At 47.8% G+C, this 19,424-nt stretch overlaps 1 long non-coding RNA gene across 1 annotated transcript; it reads right to left on the minus strand.

Moving 5' to 3' along the window:
* Nucleotides 1–469: 469 nt before the first annotated feature.
* On the minus strand, nt 470–2,776 carry LOC129207468 (uncharacterized). Its single transcript, XR_008577450.1, has 3 exons — nt 2,601–2,776; nt 2,150–2,262; nt 470–542 (listed from the first exon to the last, which is right to left on the minus strand). It is a non-coding gene; the product is annotated as an uncharacterized LOC129207468 (long non-coding RNA).
* Nucleotides 2,777–19,424: the final 16,648 nt, after the last annotated feature.

The raw sequence follows: 19,424 nt of genomic DNA on the forward strand, positions 1-19,424 counted from the left end.
TGCCTGTAGGTGTTGGAATCTTCCTATAGGGAAAATCACTTGTCACTTTTGAAATACAGTTCCAGACATTCCTATATTGTCCACACTACTACTGTGCATCTAAGGCCTCAAGCCTGATGTCCTTTCTAAAGCAAATTACTGCTAATCATGTGCTTTGCATGTTTGGCTTTTGTCATCCTAGTATGCTGGCAGTTCAGAAAGAACACAAGGAACAAATAGAAAACACTTTGCAGAGGAATCTCACTAGATATGACTCTGTTGGGAAAGCCGGGGTATGCTCAGCTGTGTTAAATGTCAGTGTTGCTTGCTTTGGTAAATTTGTTATGCTACCGAAAAATTCCCCAAAATGTCCACTGCCTAGCCTAGGACTTTTGAGATTGGCAAGTGTAATTATCAGAAAACTTGAATGCTTCTGACCACAGCATGCTTACCTTGCAAATTGTTTAAATACAGAGCTAACGTAGATCTTGTGAACTGCATTAATTCTTGATTCTTTGTTGTATGTCACTTCCATGATTTTCTGTTGATTGAGTCAGCAGTGGCTACAAGAAGGTGAACATAAACCAAAGAACCAGCTTCCCCTTCCCCCCAAATACCTTGAGCTTATAAGCAAGTTTATAATCCATGTTGTGATTGCAGCCATAAATGCATACACCGTATTTCTGAACCTAAAGCCCAGTCTACCCATAGATTTGTGTTGCTATTAATACTGGTTAGAAGTAATTTTTTTTAACTTAATTTAAATGGTATGATTGAACTGATAGTGGTTTAGTGTAGAAACACCTATGACTATTTCTTTTCTGTGCTGGCATAGCAGTGGTTTAAACATCTTTGCCAGCACAGCTGCATCCAAGTTAACTGGTAGTAGCACTGGTTTCTAAATGTAGCAGCAGGTAACTAAGGACTGCAGATTGTAGGGTGGTGTTACCAATGCAACATGACTTGATTGAAATAGACCTCTTGCTAATTTTTTTACATGTTTTCCAAGGTGGCAAGCAGTGGCTCTTCGTTCCCCTAAGATATACAAAGGTGTTTAGGTGAGGAAAAGGTGAGCTTTTGAAATACTAAGAATACAAAATCTGATCTTTCTCTGGGAAAAGATTTGTTTATGGTAGATGTGAACTTGGCAGTTTTCTCAATATTTATCTGAAGGGCAAGGACAGGAATCTTTAGCAGCTAAAACCAGTTTTTTAAAGGACAGGCTGAGTCTCTAGTTACTCAGCTCTTAGTTGTTTCTTTTGGTATATTAATTTAGATGTCTGTAGAAATAAGGGATTTTGAAGCCCAAATTTTTATTGTGCACATGATTCCCCCTCCCCTCCATGGCTTTTTCTGTGTCAAAAAAGCTTAAGCCCTTAAAAGGTACGGAGGGGAAGAACCCAAGTTTCCTGCTGTGTCACTACATTTATGTTTTTTCTTAAAGAGGACAGACTATAAATAGCAGATTGGATTTTTTTTCTTTTTCCTTTAGGAAGAAAAAACAACGAAAGAAACCAAACCTCAAGACTATTGTATCAGGAAGTCCTAACAATTTTGAGCAGGTTTCAGAGCAGCACAGCCCTGTTTGACACACAATAGAGTTGGAAATGAAAGGTACATTTTTCACTGGGCTTTAAAGTTTTGACCTTACCTGACATGTAAAATGAGCTACAACTGTGTACACTTAATTAATTTCTTTGATGAAGGATAACTCATTGTGCCACTCTTAAGTTGGTCATGTCTGACCTCAACTTGGAGAAAACCCAACCTGGAATTTGTAGTTTTAAGGCATACAGGTTGGTGCAGAGGGGTTAAAAAGACAGTTCAGCAGCCTGAATAAAATACTTGCTTGGTGGTCAGGAAGTGTAGAAAAGTCCTGAGAAGGGAAGAAGAGGGACTGGGGTAGATGGAAGCTGTGAAGGGGGAAAAAAAAAAAAAGGACGAGGGAGTTTTGACAGGTGGCAGTTTCAGTGTTAAAGACTGGTATAGATAGACCGCAGAAGGGAATAACAACCTTTATACTTATGACAACAGTTCAAATTGAGAGGTTTCCTCTAGCACGTGATGTTGAGATAAACAAATTGGGGAACATGTGTGCTTGTTTGTTTTGCTTAAAAATATTTGATGTTCTGCTGAAGAGCAAAAGGTTTAAAGAAAACTGAAGTCATACCTGTGTTCCTGTGAGAAGGTAGCATCTACAAGTCAAGTAGGCATCTTGATCAGTAGACAGACTTGCTTGGTAGACTCTTTAGGGAATGCATTATAGTCTGAAACTTGGCTGACCTGTTAATGTATTTCAGAAACCAGATTATTTTTAAAATAGAACATTTTTAGACTGTGTTGGAACAAATTATTTATCCATATCAGGTGCCTAAGTTCCAACCTTACAGAGCACAGGAATGTAAGCTCCCCTTTAAAATAACCGTAAATAGACTTCTTTAATGTATTAAAGTCATATCTTTTACAGGCAGCATATTCCAACATCTGACATTTTCCATGAGAAAGCTGGGAATCATCCCTTCCAACTGGCAGAAAGCTGCTGTTCCCAGCCCTGCAAAGCTGAAAGGAACAAAGCTTTGAAGTCATGATGCATCTACAAGTAAATCTGTCATTGCTCCTACCTTTATTCTGCTAACCTGAATGCCTTGGGGGTGCAGTTGGGCTGTATGGCTAGGATGATCTTGCAGCTTGCTGCTAGCAAGATGAACTACCATCTCTGTGCCTGCCCCTTGTCTTGTGCCAGCTCTGATGCTCATCTGATCCTCCAGAAGCCAATTGCATCACAAAAAGCATGTACTTCGGGTCTCCTGCAATACTGCTGCTTCTACTCCTCTCTGGGAGGGAGGCAGCTGAAGTGTGACCTGGGGTAGAACTCCCCTGTGATCCTTTTGTTTGCCTCCCTCACAAACACAAGAATCCTATTTTTCCAAACGTTATCCTCCCATTCTGTTCTCCAAGCAGTCAGTCTCCAAACAGAACACCATCGCTCTTTTCCTGTCCAGGATTTCTTGTGCTTCTCTTATCACAGGACATGTTCCTCCCAGGGGAAGCCTTACGCTACAGCATGCAACTGCGTGCAGCACAGGGCACAGCTGGAAGCTGAGCACTGCAATTAGTTGTATTTCTGCAACTGGCTACATCCCACCCCCAAAATAAGAGTGTATTTTCTGTGATGTTTATGGCACTTCTTTATTATTAATTACATTTTTGTCGATTTAACACAGGGCTTTTCATCCAAGGGTATCCCAGCAGTTTGTGAAGATAAACCTTATTATTATACTTGGCCACTTCACATCTCTGCTTTACAGATGAGAAAAGGAACGCAAGCGGTGGGGGTGTTCACCTGCGGTTGCAAACCAAAAGAGGTGAGGAGGAGGAACGTGTGCCGGCAGCGGGGCCAGGATTCCTCCCTGTGCAGGTCCGGCTCTGACTCGTGCCATCTAGTGGCTCGACTTGCTGCCGCTGGAGCCATGAAACGAGCTCGGAAGGGGTTTGGTTCCTCTCAGGAGAGGGGGGAAAAAAAAAAATTTCTCTTTCAAAAATGAGGTGAAGTAGCAGCGTGCTTCCGAGAAGGAAGAAAGGCCGTGGGATCTGTACCCGCAGTGCCCTGCCGCTGCTCTAGCAGGGGATCAAGAACGATGAGTTGGGAGGTGGGAAGTTCTCAGCTCTGCCTGCTCCTCCTGCTGCACCCTAATCGTAGAGCTGAGTGCTGTACGTGGCTTTAGTTTTCTTACAAGGGCTTTGGAAGTGTGTAATTTCCAGTCGGTTTCCTTCATTGTCCTCCTTAGCCATTGTTTGCTGGAAGCCTAGATGCTCCGTGTGTACAGTACCCGAGGGCATGTTTCCCATTTTACCAGCTCTGCAATCGGTTACCCCTCCACCCCCTCTCTTTGCAAACCTGCAAGACAGTTGTTTGCCTTTCACCCCGGGGGTGACTTCCTAGGACAATAAGGCTGATTAGCTAACAGTTATGTCTGGCAGAGGGCTATAGCTGGGGGGAGCAGCACAAGCAGTGCTCTATGCATGTCAGTTTAAAGGAGGGGATGCAGCAGAAACGCTGACTCCACGTAAGGGAATCATTCTGCCTCGGACAGAGTCAGCACCAAGAGGAAAGTGCAAGGGTTAACAGGCTGGGGGCCTGGGTTGGAAACAAGGCCAAATTATATGCTGTAGTGAAAGACTAGCTAATGGCAGCTCTGTATGTCTGGGTAGTCTCAAGATGTTCAAAGGACAATCACTACTATTGTTTTGCTAGGCCTAGGACCATGAGGGAGCAGAGAAGAGTGTACGGTAAAATCTGCTCTTCAACGTTAAAGAAGGGCTTAAAATAAAAGATAGAGTTTCAGTGGTAGTGAATGATACTTTTGTGTTGTGTGATGGCTTTTTTCTGTAACCAGAGCTGAATATCTTCTTTCCCTGCTCTCTCCTTTTCCACTCTAGAAAACCTTTGCACTGTGTGGGCATTTAGCAGTGGCAGGTGGAGCTGGAAAGATCCAGATCAGTATGTTTGGAGTGGATGTTTCATTGCAGACCAAGAACTGCTCTCTGTGTGTGTATGTAGGTGTGATACATCACTGGAGACCCTGAGATCAGGTTCAGCAGCATCCTACATGCACGCTGGATTTGTTGTACCCAACAGCCAGCTCTCTGGCGTTCTAAGGCAACTGATTTCTTCCTTGTGTCTGAGACCCGTGGATATTACTTTGTGGTTCACAGAGGTAAGATGTAGCAGGTCACACTTTTAAAGGAAGCGAGTACTCATTGATATATCTATCTGAAGTCATGAAAAATCTGAAAATGGTCCCACTGTAGAGCATTGAAAGCAGAGATACCTCAAACTGATATTAAAATTGGAGCCAGATTTTAGCTGAGGGTAGGGTGGAGGTGTTGCAGCAGGTGCTGGCACTGCAATGACAGGAAAGGGAAGTTAAGGAAAAGATATACAGAGAAAGAAAGGAAACAGGATGAAATTTTTGCATTTCACATCTACAGGTGAAATAATTATTCGTCAAACTCAGTAAACAGGACTGTGGGTCTAGGCCCCACTCACCACTGTGACTTCTGGTTGGGATTTTCCTAGGTGCCTCAGGGCATCAGGAGTCCAGTCCAGCAGCATTCCAGCTATCAGCCAGGGCTCTCCAAAAGGGGCAGCAGATTGTGTGTGCCCGGGCCATGGGCAATCTGTCCTGCTGGTACTGACCACCACAGAATCAGTATCGGGCCTCTCTAGAGACAGCCTAGCCTTTCCATGCTCTGGCCAAAGATGGAATTTACCAGAGCTGGAGTTAAACACAACAGATAGTGCTTCAGTCTCGAGTGTTGTTTTTGATTGCACTTGGCTTTGTTCCTTTTATGTCTTTTTCCCAGTAAAGCTTCAGATCACTCTGGCTCTTTAAGCAAGCATAAGCAAGCAGCTCTGCTGTTTCTTACACACATGGTCATTGCCATGTTCTCTGCATCACTACCAGTTCCTGTGAATGCCTAACTGAAAAGTGATGTGCTCAAAAAAACCAACTTTTCTTATATGTTTAAAAAGCTTCCTCATCCTTTTCCTTCAAATTGTCATAGCCAATTATTTCTAACATTGTACAAGAACACTGCTGATCATGTAGACTGGTCTTGCAAGTTTGCCAAAATGCTTGCTGCAAGCTTTCTGCCCACATCTGCCCTCCATTTGCTTCAATTTGCTTTATCTCTTCCCAGTTCTAGCACTTGGATGGTCTTAAATCCACATCTGCTCATTGTACGTACTCTTCTGAACTTACTTTAGTGCAGTAGCTCGTATCTCTTATCCTTGAACACCAAAATGATCACACTACGCTGTATGTCCCAGTGAGAATGGATGATACTGGATGATAGTATATATATATAAAACTTTTGAGACCCCAAATCTCTCAGCGAACACCTTGCAAACTATGAGTGTATTTACTTAGCTCGGCTAAGATCTTGCAAACCTGCACTGTGCGCTTTCCTACCCTACGTTTGCCTATACTACCTGAACAACAGCAATAGCTGTATGCAGAGAAAGAGCGTGGTGAGAGTGCTTTACGCTTGTACTCGCCAGGAAGAAGTCGCAGTGTTACGTAGCAGCCAGTGCCATCTTGGACTTGGGTCTAAAGTTGCGCCATGACAGTGCAATTTACGTAACAGTGAGGTGTGTCCAGTCTATAGGCAACTAGATCTCGAGGCACCAGTGTGTCAGCTGCAACGCAGTCACAGAGGGAAGTTTTAGCATCAGATCACATGAAGCAAAAAGGTTTGCAGCGTGGCAGCAGGCTATACTTTCAAAGAGTATTCAGCTCCACCGTCGTGTCTGCTGGCAGGAGGCAGGCAGGGCCCCGGCCCCTCTCCTGCAGCAGCCGCGCTCGGGGCAGTGTAACTGTGCACTGTGAGTAGCCCCTTCGCTCCCGCCATTTGCAGAAGCGCAGCCCCTTTCCTGCGGAGCTTGGCTGGGACCCCACCAGATGGTGCTGTAACACTGCCTCAAGGAAATACCCTTTCTAGAAGGTACTCGCAAAATCCATCTTAAAATAGCCCTGGTGACCCAAACCATTGCCTTTGTGGGGGAAAAAAAAAAACAAACAACATACACACACAGAAAAAAAACCCCAACAAAACCCAACATAACAACACCCCTGACTAGAGCACTGGAAACTGTCGTCCTCTCCTCATGTGGTTTCCTGCACGCTCACCTGCCAGGGGAGCGGAAGGAAGAGGGGGGGGAGTGAGGGGGGCCTCAAAAATCAACCGAGGGGCTGTACAGTGCTCTCAAAGGATCTGCTGGAAGCCATGTCTGTGTGTGCAGCTATTCCGTGTCCCATCCCTCTCACTCTCTAGCACTGCCTCAAGCCCTTGCAAGTCGCTCTGTCATGAGGGCCACTGTGAGGACTGACCGAAAGGGCTGCAGACCTGGTTCTGCAGCTCCAGGGTAGCTCCCCAGATCCCCACAACAGCTTCTGAAGGACACGGAGGTGCAGCTTCGCTAAGGGCCCGGGTTGCCTGTCTTTGTGACCACTGGCTGGGCAGGGGAGGGAGATGGAGAGGTTGAATTAAGATTCAGATACTAAATTGCAACGGTAAAAACCACAAACCAACCACCCAGGAAACCTTCACAGGCTAGTCTTGAGAGGAGAGTGGTTAGCAAGGCTTAGAAGTACCAAAAGCTTACAAATGCTTCTCTTCTGCACTAGACTGAGAAATATAAAACTGTCTGCTGAGGAACCAGCCACCGCCAGCATCCTCCTCCCCCCACAGATACACGTGTACCCACAGGAGCTACCCAGAACCGGGGCTGCACCTTTCTCCTGCTGTGGCCTTGTTTCCAGCCAGCATGAGGTATACGCTGAATGTTGCCACTCCTCCAAAGGAGTCTGGTGACAAAGAGGCTTCAGGAAATAGCTTTTGGCTTGGTCTGGAGAACATTTCTTACTGTCTGGGTGTGACTTCTGAGCGGATTGCTTTTCTGCTATGTTTTACCACCCAGTGCCCTGAAGCAGCCCTCTCATAACAGGGCCGCTATTCCCTGGGGCATTCCTGCGGGCTGCCTGGGGGCTCTTTCCCCAGGTGTGCTTTTCCCTGGGCCGCTCCAGAGACGTCTGGCCCTTACCAAGCCAAGTCCCCGAGGCAGCCTCTCCACACTCCAGTCCTCTGCCAGCATCAGGGCTCCACAGAGGCCACCCCAGGAGAGCATCCCCCACCCCTGGTGAAGAGGCCCAGCTCTCCCTCATCGTCAGTCCTTTTACGGCAAGGGGACTCAACTGGCTCTCTTGATTCACCCCAGTACCTGGGAGCAGGATTGGGAGCTGTGAAATGTTTTTCTTTCAAGACCAGATTCCTCTGCTTGAGAGCCTGAGGCCAGAACAGCCAGATTCCAAACATCTGGAGGAGTGGATCAGCTCCCAGACTGCCGGGACCCCTGCTCCTGCAGTGTGGCAACAAGGCGGTAGGTTGCTTAATTGTCTTATGTCCAGAGAAGGCAGCAAAGCCCTGGTCTTGGATTTCCCTGATCCTATTTGTCTTTGCGAGGAGTTCAGCATGTGCTGCCTTGCCCTTCCTGACACCTGCTGGACTGAAAAGCAGGGAAGACAAATGCTAATGAGCTCCCAATCAGCCCAAATTCCCATGGGCATTACTTTCCCAGGATTTGGAAAACCTTGGGCAAACTGCACAGGCCATTTTCAACAGTCTCCGTTTCATCTGGGCTAACACCCCTCATTGCTTTCTCCTTAGCTTAACAGTGATGGCCATCCACTCTGAGCTCTGTTCTCACGAACAGCACTGGCAGAACTGGTAACGCTCTTGCTCTTCCTACAGTACATTGCTAACGCGCCTCCATCTTCCATGTGCCATCACCCAACATCCACACGGTATCGTATGCCTGCGAACAGTCATCTCCCTGGCTCCAGGGGCAAGGGCATCTCAGCCCTGAGCCTCAGAGCATGCAGAAGAGTTCCCCTTCACATCTCCTCCTACATCCTAGGTTCACTTGTCTTCCTTTTTACTCCAAGAAGCAGGTTCAGGCCATTTTCAGCTATGAGTTCTCCAAGAACAAGCACCGAAATCAGAAGGCAGTGTTTGGGAATGTTATCCCAACGTATTCAAGCAAACACTTTCCATCATTTCATTTACTGAGAAACCATGCCACTGTGGAAAGCCTTTCCAGTCTTCAGTATCTCTAGGACTTTTAGTGTCTTCTTAGGGTGAGACCATCACGGGGGCTTGTTCCACTTCTCATTAGCCACTGAAGTACAGGTAAAGAGGGCAGGGGAAGTGCCTGCTGACACCAGGGTGGGAGGGAGCTGCCCATACTTCAAAGCTTCTGAGGCTGTCTGCAGGCAGGAAGGGCTGCTCTGTGACACGGGCATGAGGCAAGCCTGAGACAAGGAAACAGCGACACTGATGGGATGTGAAAGCTGCGAGTGTGTCAAAGGCAGGACGGAAGTGTTGTAGGGGGCAGCCCTATTTTTAGTCACCTTTTGCAGAACTTTGCTAGCGCTTGCCACTTCCCCTTTCCTTGATGTAAGCAGCGCAGACTGCGTTCAGATCTGTTTTTATTTAGCTACTCACGCGATCATATTGACTGAAAGGTCCCTCCAGCCCCTTGGACACAAAAACACCCATGGTCAGAGAATCCTGCTAAGGAGAACAGAAAGCATCTGACACTTCCCTGTCTCCATTTCAGGGCTGTGAGAGGTAGAAACTGAAGCCGAGGCTGCAGAGCGTGACTCTTAGTCACATCAACGGGGGATTTTGCAATGCAGCGGGTGCAGGACAGAGGGCAGGCAGTGTGCAAGCAAAACTGAAGTGCTTCGCAAAGGCATTTGATTGGGGCTCTGCAGCTGCAGGGCCGGAGTATTGCTGTGCAACCCTCACTTCCCTGCTCCACTTCCACCTGCTCAGCTGCTCGACGTGTGTGGGAGGTGGAAGGGTTTAACACACCTCAAATTAGCATGTGGCATTGTGGAGAGCAATAGGTTGCCATGAATGTCCTCTGCCTGGTTCCTTTTAACATTTGTCAGTGTTAAATGACTCCTACGCCTGCTGTAGGAAAATGCACAGGGAGAGGCCGTTCCTAAGCCAGACTAGAGAGAAAATTAGGCAGCAAGGCAGAGGAGCAGCCACGGGGAAGGAGCGTGAGCTGAGATGTCACATTTCTGTATAGACTGTAACCACCAAGAAAAGTTCCGGACTAGTTCCAGTTGCTGGGAGTTTGGATCAGTTTGACTTGCAGTATTCAGTTCAGGGGCAGGTTGGGAAGGACGGTGTGCAGGCCTAGGTAGCCAGAGCTTGCTGCTGGTCTCAGCAGACCTGGTCCTCCTGCTTGTTGTCAGAGAGGAATGAGATTGCTTTAGGGATGGGAGAAAAGCACATTCAGAGCCAAAATAGATGCAGTTCTGGGGCATTTCCAGAGCAAACTCTTCCCAAACCTGGCAGTAGTGAGGAGTAGTAATGGGATGAGCAGAGGAAAATTCATGCTCACTCTGTGGCTATAGAGTTTGATGCAACTAAGGCGGCAGCACAAAGCCCTGTCCCATACTTGAGTCTCCCTGCTATAACTCTTTCAAAACCACACATTTAATACCACTCCCAGAAGCCTAGAGCTCCCCAGAGCTCCTCAAATACCTCTGCAAGACTCTGCTTTATATCTCATGTGTCATACTCTCCTTCATTCCTATGCCAGATACATTCATTATCTATATAGCCCATTCTCGAGCTGCATTAAGGCAGGATATGCAATTCTTCAATGAGAGATGTGGATGGATAAGTGCTTTGTACGATAGCAATTTTATTTAGAAATGAGAAATCCTTTATAAGGAGGCAGCAAGAGGAGCAGGTTATGGCCAGTGCCATTTCTGTCCAAGGGAATGTGCTGGAAAATCACTTTGGCCTCTAGATGGCAGCCCTATTGCTCACACACCAGAATGCTGAAAAACACAGAAATGCCTTCCTTTTTGAAAACCAGATGCACAGACAGGCCTCATACTTCAGTAGTTCAGACCAGAACCTACAGGCAGTCAAGACTGCATTGCAACCCAACTGGATTTGTTTTTTTCTCTCCTCTTGGCCAAAATGAGGGCTATGGATTTGCCCCCCGTCTCTGGACTCCGCGCTTGGCCTGTAATGGGCCAGGAATTGTTACCTGGGAATTGACCCTGACATTTCTGACATTGCATGGAAATCAAAGCAGATATGTGGTAGCTCCTTTAGGCCTCATGCTTGCACACATTTGGCGTGTGCTTCGTCTGATGCCCCAGCAGCTCTCCTGGGGTGAGAGCCAGTGCCGCCTCAGTGCTCAGGAAGGTCAAAGGCTTTGCTGCTGTACTTGACCTTTAGGGATACAGGGCTGTGAACTTCGACAGAACTTAAACCCCACTTTGCCAAAGCTATTTGTATGGTAAATTGCTTTATTGTTTCAATTAAAAAATGCAGCCAGGCATTTAACGGCTCCCATCCACAGCCACACTGTGCGATTCACTTTGCACTTTAAGGTTTGAATGCTTCTTTTCTATTTTAAGCGTGGGGATAAAAAGGGAGAGTTAATGTCCCTAATGTTGATAGATGTATCTTCATGCTCGCTCTATTTTTAATGAGATAAACCAGCCTTTCAAGGGAGAACGGTCATAAATATTTCCTTGTGTGAATGGAGATGCTGGCAGTGGGAATCATGGGAATCTATCAAAGCTGGCTATTAGCAGAAAGTGTTAATAGACTGTCTTTCTAATTGACTTGAAAGTTACTTAGTTGACCCCATTTCTCTATTTCCTGAGAACTCATTGTCATTACTTCTTCCATCCTCACAACACTCTGAGAACAAAATGCTGTAGTCTAAGAGGGGACTGAGGCTGTCAACCAGACTTTAAAGGTGTTTGGTACCTACAGACGGGAACCAGGGTTTACATGTCCAACCTGCATTGAAATAAAAAGGCAGCATGAGCGATGCCCTTTTGAAATCCAGTTAGGCGCTCTGCTGGCATCTTTAAGTGCCTCGATACCTGTAATACTCCTCCCTAGACAACTTGTGGGAAGTGTGTGTCACAACCCTTCATCAGCAAAGTGCGCAAATAAGGCAGATGACATCCACGGGGTATAGAAATGTGACATTTTTTAATTGATAGTTTGGGGAGATGATAATAAGATAGGAAAAACGTCCTCTCAGTGTGTAATTCTGCCTTGCCGGTGCCCGGTACGTGTGACAAGCCTTGAAGTGGAGCAGGGCCAAGTTAGTTGTTCTCCACAGCCAGCAAAGCTAGGGGACTGAGGAATGCACTTCTCACGTTATGGGCAGTTGTCAGATCACAGTCTTGCCAGAGGTGGGATGTACTCTTCCTGGTGCCAGGAAGGAGCAGAAAGGAGAATAAATATATAAGAAAAGAGGGAAACAACTTTAAAAATAGTTTTTTAGTTTGGAGTGGGTTTTTTTCTGCTTTAAGAAAGCAGAAGAAAATTTGCAAGAAATTTATGGTCTGATTTGAATCCTACTAATGTTCATGGAAATCCCTTTACTGAATACTGGATGAGGTCCAAGAAAAGCAGGTTGTTATTCCCTTAACTTCTATTCATCCATAACTGTGGCCTTCTGCATGCAATCTTGTTAGATCTTGCCAGTAGATTTAATGTGAACCTCATCACCAGTGGACCTGGATAAGACACTGGGATCAGCTGCCTCTTAATGCTGAGCCAATCTTGCCAGAACAGTGTTAGTAAAGGAGGATGCCTTGACTTGTACAGCTACTGCTGTAGCCTTGACTGGAACATGCCGGTAGGATCTCCGATGGTAAGACTCAACTGAGAGGTATGTGACTTCTCTCTGTCTTGCACCAAACTGCTCTACCAGCTGGGTGGTTTTAGCACACCAAAACCAGAACAGCTCAAATGGTTTCTGCGTGAACAGCTCAGTGAAAATATCTGTTTGGTTGTGGTGAAAAATGCAAATTAAAACCCCTTTGGGATAGATAGAGAACAGACCAGAAAATGGCCTTGTGTTGCCAGGACCAGGACAAAGCCAGGCACCTGGAAGCAATCTCTTCCCCCAACCTGGGAGGCTGGAGATGAGAGGAAGCAGTTTCCAGTCCTGGCTCTGCCAAAGAGTTTCTGGGTGCTCTTTTCAATGCGCCGTTGCTAAATCTGCCACAAAAGAGGTCAATGAGAAAACTCGGCTCTTGTTTCAGCACCCTAGGGACAGGGGAATGCTTTTGGGGACTTTTGCACTTGCATCACTCTACATCTGTGCTGTCCTCAGTAAACGTGTTTGAGTTTGCAAAGCCAAGGGGTTTGAGCCAGGAGTACTTGTGCTGCTGGTAAGGACATAGTTTCTACATGGACCAGGTTCTTCTCTGCTGTTTGGAGAGCAAGACTGTACGGAAGAGGCAATGTGAACACTCACTGAGTTTAGGCTTGAAACTAAACCTGAATCCTGAGTTACCCATATATATATCTACCAGCACTTGGGAATTCACATTGAAGGTTATACCTAAAGTACGTTCACCCATATTAAAAGGTTGGAAATGTGATTTGGGGATAACTCGCTAGCCTTCCTTTCTTTCCCTGTCCTGCCTCTCTGCTCTGCAACTAGGAGTAGGATATTATAGGGCGTGTGGGCTCAGCCTAGGCTGAATACGGTCTTGGGGACATGGTTTTGGGTTTTGAGCTGCTCCTGGTGAGGTGGGATTAGCCCTCATGCATCCCACCAGCTGTCTGTCTGTCTGAGATGTTGGCGTGCTGTACAAGGGGCAGAGTGGGAGCATGCGGTGTGTGAACACAGAGGCTCCTGTTGAGACACAAGGAAAGGAAGCGCGTGGTGTGCCCCCAAAACAGGGAGCAGGAGCTGCACCTTCCATCCTCTCGGGCTATGAACAAAACCACCTCTCAGGTCCCAGGAAGCTGAAAGCTGCTCCAGATCCACCCTTATGCGAGAAGGAAACACACCCCATGCTTCTGCCTACATGTGGCTGCAGGTTCCTCGCTGCAGCCTGAGCCAGCCCTCCCTGATGATGTGTGGCCCTTGGGTGGAGTGACATCGTGCTTCTTGGGAGTGGGGCTGTCCGGGCTGGTGCTGGAGTGGGCTTCCTCAGCTCCCGTTTCTGCTGGGTGCTGCCCCTATCAAACAGCCCCTGGCCATCTGGAAATTCAGCGTGGCCATGTATCTTCCAAAATGAAGATTTTGTTAAACAGTTTTATATTTATAATCGTCACACAGCTCTGTTGTTAGCTCCCCAATACCTGCCGCAAGCAGCTCATCTGAGCTATTCCTCCCATGCTAATCTCTGTGATCTGTGGCACGCTACAGCATTGACGGGAACAGACCTCCCCTCTGCTGCACCATATTTGCCAGGACAAGCATAACTCAAGATAACCGGATTGGAAACAATCAGAGCAGGAAGCAGCAATAACTGGCCTGGAGGGAAGGCAGGGAGCTGCGCATAGACAATTTTTTAGGGGGGTGCCCAATTTGTGGTATCTGATCTCTTTCCACGCTCCCTTAGCATCACGTACAAAAGCAGGATGTAAAGCTTGCAGGATCATCCCCCACCTCGCTGTCTTGAGCGCTTAAGTTTAGATCTGTACCATCTTCTTTTTAGCTGCCATGTTTCATGTGCGATGACTTCTGTATTGACCTATGTGTGTGCATGACAAAGGCCTCCAGAGCTGCATCTGGTTCAGACACCGGTGTCATCACCGTTAATGCTACTTTGTGAGGGTGGACAAGGTGGCAGACATTCACATTATTTTCTCTCAGAGCACACGGACCCAAAGGCTGGCTGTAGCACAGCTGACGCTTCCCATGACTCGTAGCCCACAGCCTGCGCGCAGCAGACAGGCCAGCCGTCCGCCCAGTTAGGACCTCAGTATTGTGGGGGTCAGGACAGGCTGAGGCAGGCCTGCAAGCACCCTTGCTGACGAGCTGACAGCTTAGTCACCGGGGCTCTCCACAGCGCCATGTAAACACTACCCAGAGTTCCCCGCTTCGGCCCTTGCCACCGGGCTCCGCTGGAGCCCCGTCCTTCTGCTCCCTGTGCCACAGGTCATGAGCTGGGACCAGCAGCTGGGTGCCAAATGCAGGCTGTAGCTTTGTGCTGCCGGTCTGCTAGAGGTCGTCACACGCCTCCTTAAGCAAACAGGGATCCACGCCAGTTGATAAATCATTTACGAGGAGAAGTCAGAAGCAAAGAACTAGATTAACCAGGTCACTGGGTGTCCTGAGGGAATGACGTGTCAGTGGAGCTGAAACAGCAGATCCCACAGTTGCAATCTGTTGCCTTCTTCTGTCCTGACAGCAATTCATGGAAATCCCTGGAACTAGACACCAGAGATGGAAAAACCCATTAGCTCATCCCAGTCAGCTCACTAGTTAAAGCAGTCACTCCCATTGTACGTTTTTTCTGGCAAAGTTAAAAATGTCTCAAGAGAGGGGATTTCCACTAGTTTCTTCTCAAGGGGAAACCATTCCACCTATCAGGGAGGCTGCCTTGAGTGATGCTATTTTTGTAAACCAAGTAACTCCAGAACCCAAGAGAGAAAAACAAAACCGATTCTGATGCAGGAACTGGGGCAGTGATGTTTTTCTGCCTGAACAGACACGTGCTGCGTGGGGCACATCTCCAAATGGAAGCTCCGTGTGTACACGTGTGTGTTTATACACAGCCTGCAAGGTGTGCTCGTGTGTGTGTGTGTGTGTATACACTCGTGTCCTCCCTCTCCTTCCCAAGGGTGGGATGACCTTGTGCCTTCAGCACAATCAATGTGTTGTAGTGTGAGCTCACGCTTAACTGACATTTGTGTAACTCCACTGACATCGAGGCAAAGCACGTTGCTCCAAGGTGGGAAGACACGCATGGAAGATGGGAGGCATCAGCTGATGTTGGTGCTCCAGCACCCACTTCTCCTGTGAGCGGGGACAAGTCACTTCACCTCGCTGGGCCTCAGGTCTCAGCTGCATCAGGGGGGAGAACGCCCCCCCCACACACACACTGCTGGGGACTCTGAGGGACCTGCACGAATAGGAAAGATGATGCAATGCAGAGCTGAGTCGCTGAGGTTGTCAGCAGAAGCTATGGAGATTTTGGCAGCTAAGCTTTTCAGCACCTGGGAAGCACTTTGGGACAGTGGGGAAATAAATTAGCTGTGTGACGGCATTTAAAGCCTTATCATTAGTTTCAGAGCTAATTCTGCATTTATATGAATGGGTGTAGCACACATCACCGAGCTGGAACCTGCAGAGATAGTGAGGATCGCTCCCTGTTCCCATTTAGAAAGCTTTCGGCCAGCAAAACTGTAACTTATGGTTTTCATGGCTCAGGTCTGGGAGCAGAGCTCTGTGGCTCAGGTAGGCAGAGTGGCAACGCCAGCAGCAAACAAGCCCTGTGCTCCCCAGGGCTCTGATCAGGAGTGGCAGGGGGTGTTGGCTTATGCCTCTTACGAGAAGGCGGGATATTGCCTGGGCGTTCGCCTGAATTTGTGACTCCTCAACTAGTCATTTTATTTGTCTCTCGCGGCTGGCACAGCTGTCTTCCCCATCGGGGACTCCTGAAACTTAGGCACTGTGTTTTGCACTGTTCTAAGGACTCGACTTTCATTTACCAGTCGGTGATGCCGAGGCTGCCCTCAGGAGCACCCCGTGCACCCTTGCGTTACTGCAGGGCAGCTGATGAAGCCTACACTGAACGCACCTAGCTTTGGCCCGGGCTTTCTTCTCTGCAGGGCTTTTATTTTGTTCTGTTTAGCACAAAACACACTGAAGCATGAACAAGGGCTATAAAGGAATGACATGAACTGTGGAAAGAGATCTAACCAAGGAGGCATAGGTCAAATTCTGGGCCTTGACCGGGTCCCTTTAGTTGCTGTCAGGTACTAGCCAGTTGACCTACTAAGCCCCTTGCCCCTTGCACTGTGGAAGGGTAAGAGCAGGTAGAGCCCAGTAATATTTTAACTACAAGATTAACTCTCTGCCAGTTCAACAACAGAGGGTCTTCTGTTTCTGTGCACGGAAGGTGCTGACTCAAGGTTCTTCCACACACCAACCCACGCTCTCCTGCCACCAGTCACAGCACTGGCCACCCAGCCTTCCTCCACGTCCTGAAAACTCCCCTTTAACCCTCAGTAAGGAAAGCAAACCTCAACTCCAGAGACAACTGCCCAGAAAGGTGTTGTCGTGACTCTCCACAACCCAGGTCTCTGGCAGAGTTTGGGTGGCACTTAGTCCTTAAAGGAGGGCCAGAGGAAGAAGAGTGAGCCATCTGCCTTCTAGATTCTCCAGATTCTTCCTCCCCTCCATTTCCCTGCAACTGTAAAATCCCACCGTGCCCAAAACCACACACCATGGTACAAAGTGATGTAGGGAGGCCTTCGAAGTGTCCAGGTACTCAAATGTATTCCCTTCCCACTCCCAAGTACTTCCGAGACCCCGATCTCTCACACCTTGAAATCAGCGGGCGTTTTGCCGTTGCTCTCAACAGGTGCAGAAACAGCCCCTGAGAGACGGGTCCAAAGCCCACAGAAATCAAGGAGGATCTTTCTGCAAACTTCTTTGTGGCAACAGAAACAAGTTTCGCACATGGCAAGGCAAAAAGCAACACCAGCTTCATTGGCCCGTTACAAAGGTTATATTCAAAAGAAGAAAATACCGAGTGTTGTATTTAAAAATGAAAGTTGAGATTCGCACAGGGAAAGCTGACCTCCCCTCCGGTAGCGCGAGATCAGTTGCGGCAGCATCCTGCGGGGCTCGAGCAGCAGCCGGCCAGACAAGCCCGTCTCAGAAAGTGGAACTGACTAATCTGAGTCATCTACGATGAGTTGAACATGAGTGAAATCATGCCCCATGTAAACAGTGTGAAAAGCAAACGAAGATGATAAGGAGCAGGGTTGTTGGTTTTTTATTGTTGCTGTTGTTCTTGATGCTGTGTGGGAGAGGATAGCAACATCAGCGAGGATTTGAAGTAGCAAAGCAGAACTGAACAGTGGCAACATGTGGTCCTGGATGTTCAGCCGTGATGAGACACCCGAGTGCTTGTATTGAACCACCTTTAGGAGGCTTGGTTTCCAGTAAGTGCTCGGCGCTTAAAAACAACCAGTCACCAGAGAACTGGGGCCATGATCTTTATCTACTGACCATGTGCTGTGAGAGCCATTTCCACTGGAGAGGAAAACATTTTCCTTCCACTGCCTCACTGAGCCAAATTTCCTACTTCGCTCATTTGCACGGGACCGTATGGGGCAGAAATGAACCCAGGCCCCGACAGAGATGGGGGGCACCCTGCCCAGCACACAGATCCTTTGCAGATCCTTGCAGTGTGGTGGGATCAAACAACACCCTGGTACAGGGTGTGTGTATGTGTGATGTGGTTGAGGAGCACATGGTCGCTGATTTTCAACTGCCTACCTCTGTTCTCTGCATGGCCTTGCGTTAGTTTCAGGCATAATAACATCATGATATCATAATAATATATTGCTCTCCGATGACACCATCGCATGGAGTAAGCCACAGCAATCTGATCTCATTCTGCAAATGTGGAGACGAGCGTTACTGCTTCACAGGACAAGTGGGTGGCAGGTAGATGGAGCTGGCACTACCTATATTGTCAGCCCTGGGTGGGAACGTGACCTGCTGGGTTAAATTAGGTGGCTGGGAGCTTAACACCTCAGCTCTAGATCTGCCTCGGCGGCTGCGGGTGAGTCACCAGACCTATCTGCATTCACTTCTTCCATCTGTGAAATGGTGACAATAATATTTCCTCACCTGATGGGGGGAGGGAAGGGAGCGTGTGTGCAAGAATGAATAAATGTTTACAAAGCACCTTGTGAGCAGTGCACAGGCCGGCTCTGGCTGTGCTTAGGAGGAACCCACGTTGTTCCCTCCGCTCCGGGTTGCACCATACTGCGAGCACGCTGTAAGGTGTAAACACTCAGAGTCAACAGTTTCAAATGAGAGCGAATGAGATAATTCCTCAGGGGAGAAACAGAGAGTGAAGACTTAATGTGTTACCAGCAATTTCAATAAATTCCATTCAAGGAAGAGCAAAGTAACTTTTTAAAAGAAAAAGAAAGAATAAAGTTGAAAAACAAATGAGCTGTGACCAATTTTTTTTTAATGGTACCATGATCTTAGGTTTCACTTCCCAAATGGGAAACAGAACAGAGAAGTGAATCCCCTTGAAATAAAAGTGAAGTTAATAACGGGACGCCTTTAGCTGCTTGCCACATCCTGTGTATGCTGATCGCTCTGTTTATAGCTGGCAGGAGCCGTTCTAGACTCTTCTTTACCACGTTAACTCTTTGCTGAGCCAAGTTGTATAAACAGTTGGAAAAAAGCCTTCCTGCATCTCCCCTCCAGCATCACGGTGCCCCCCCACGCTGTCCTGCACTGGCACTCACCTCCCTTCCCACGCGGACGGGCGCTTGTGCGCACACCGCTGCTCCTCTGCCCTCCCGCCGGTGCAGACCCACAGTCCCCACAGCTTGCATACGCAAGCAAACCTACCCGCCCTTGCATAATCTGCGCCCCGTCCCAGCGCACGCCGTTTCTGCTGCAGTCTAGGATGCTCACATGCGGCCGCATGATGACTGCTCAGTGTCTTGTTCACATGTTCACTAGCACTTGATCTCATGCACGTACACAATGCCTTAAGCCAGCACAAACACACACACACAAACATGCACGCGCTTCCTAGTCTAGTACCTGTGCTCACCAGCGCATGCATGCACAGAAACATTTATTTTTTGCTTTTTCTGGTACTAGAGAGATGGAAAAGCATGCACTTCACAAATGCAAACTGGCCATAACCATATACAGCTCAGCTATGAGGCAGAGCTATCCCCCTCCATAGCACCACCATTGCAACAGCCCTTCTTCCTGGGACGAGCTTTGTGGCTGAGGGTTCAACTGCTTCAGGAAACGTGACTCAGATTGGCGTATTCATTCACCAGCACAGCTATTTCCATTGGCCTGATTT

Source organism: Grus americana, chromosome 5 (genome assembly GCF_028858705.1).
Source record: "Grus americana isolate bGruAme1 chromosome 5, bGruAme1.mat, whole genome shotgun sequence".
NCBI lineage: Eukaryota > Metazoa > Chordata > Aves > Gruiformes > Gruidae > Grus > Grus americana.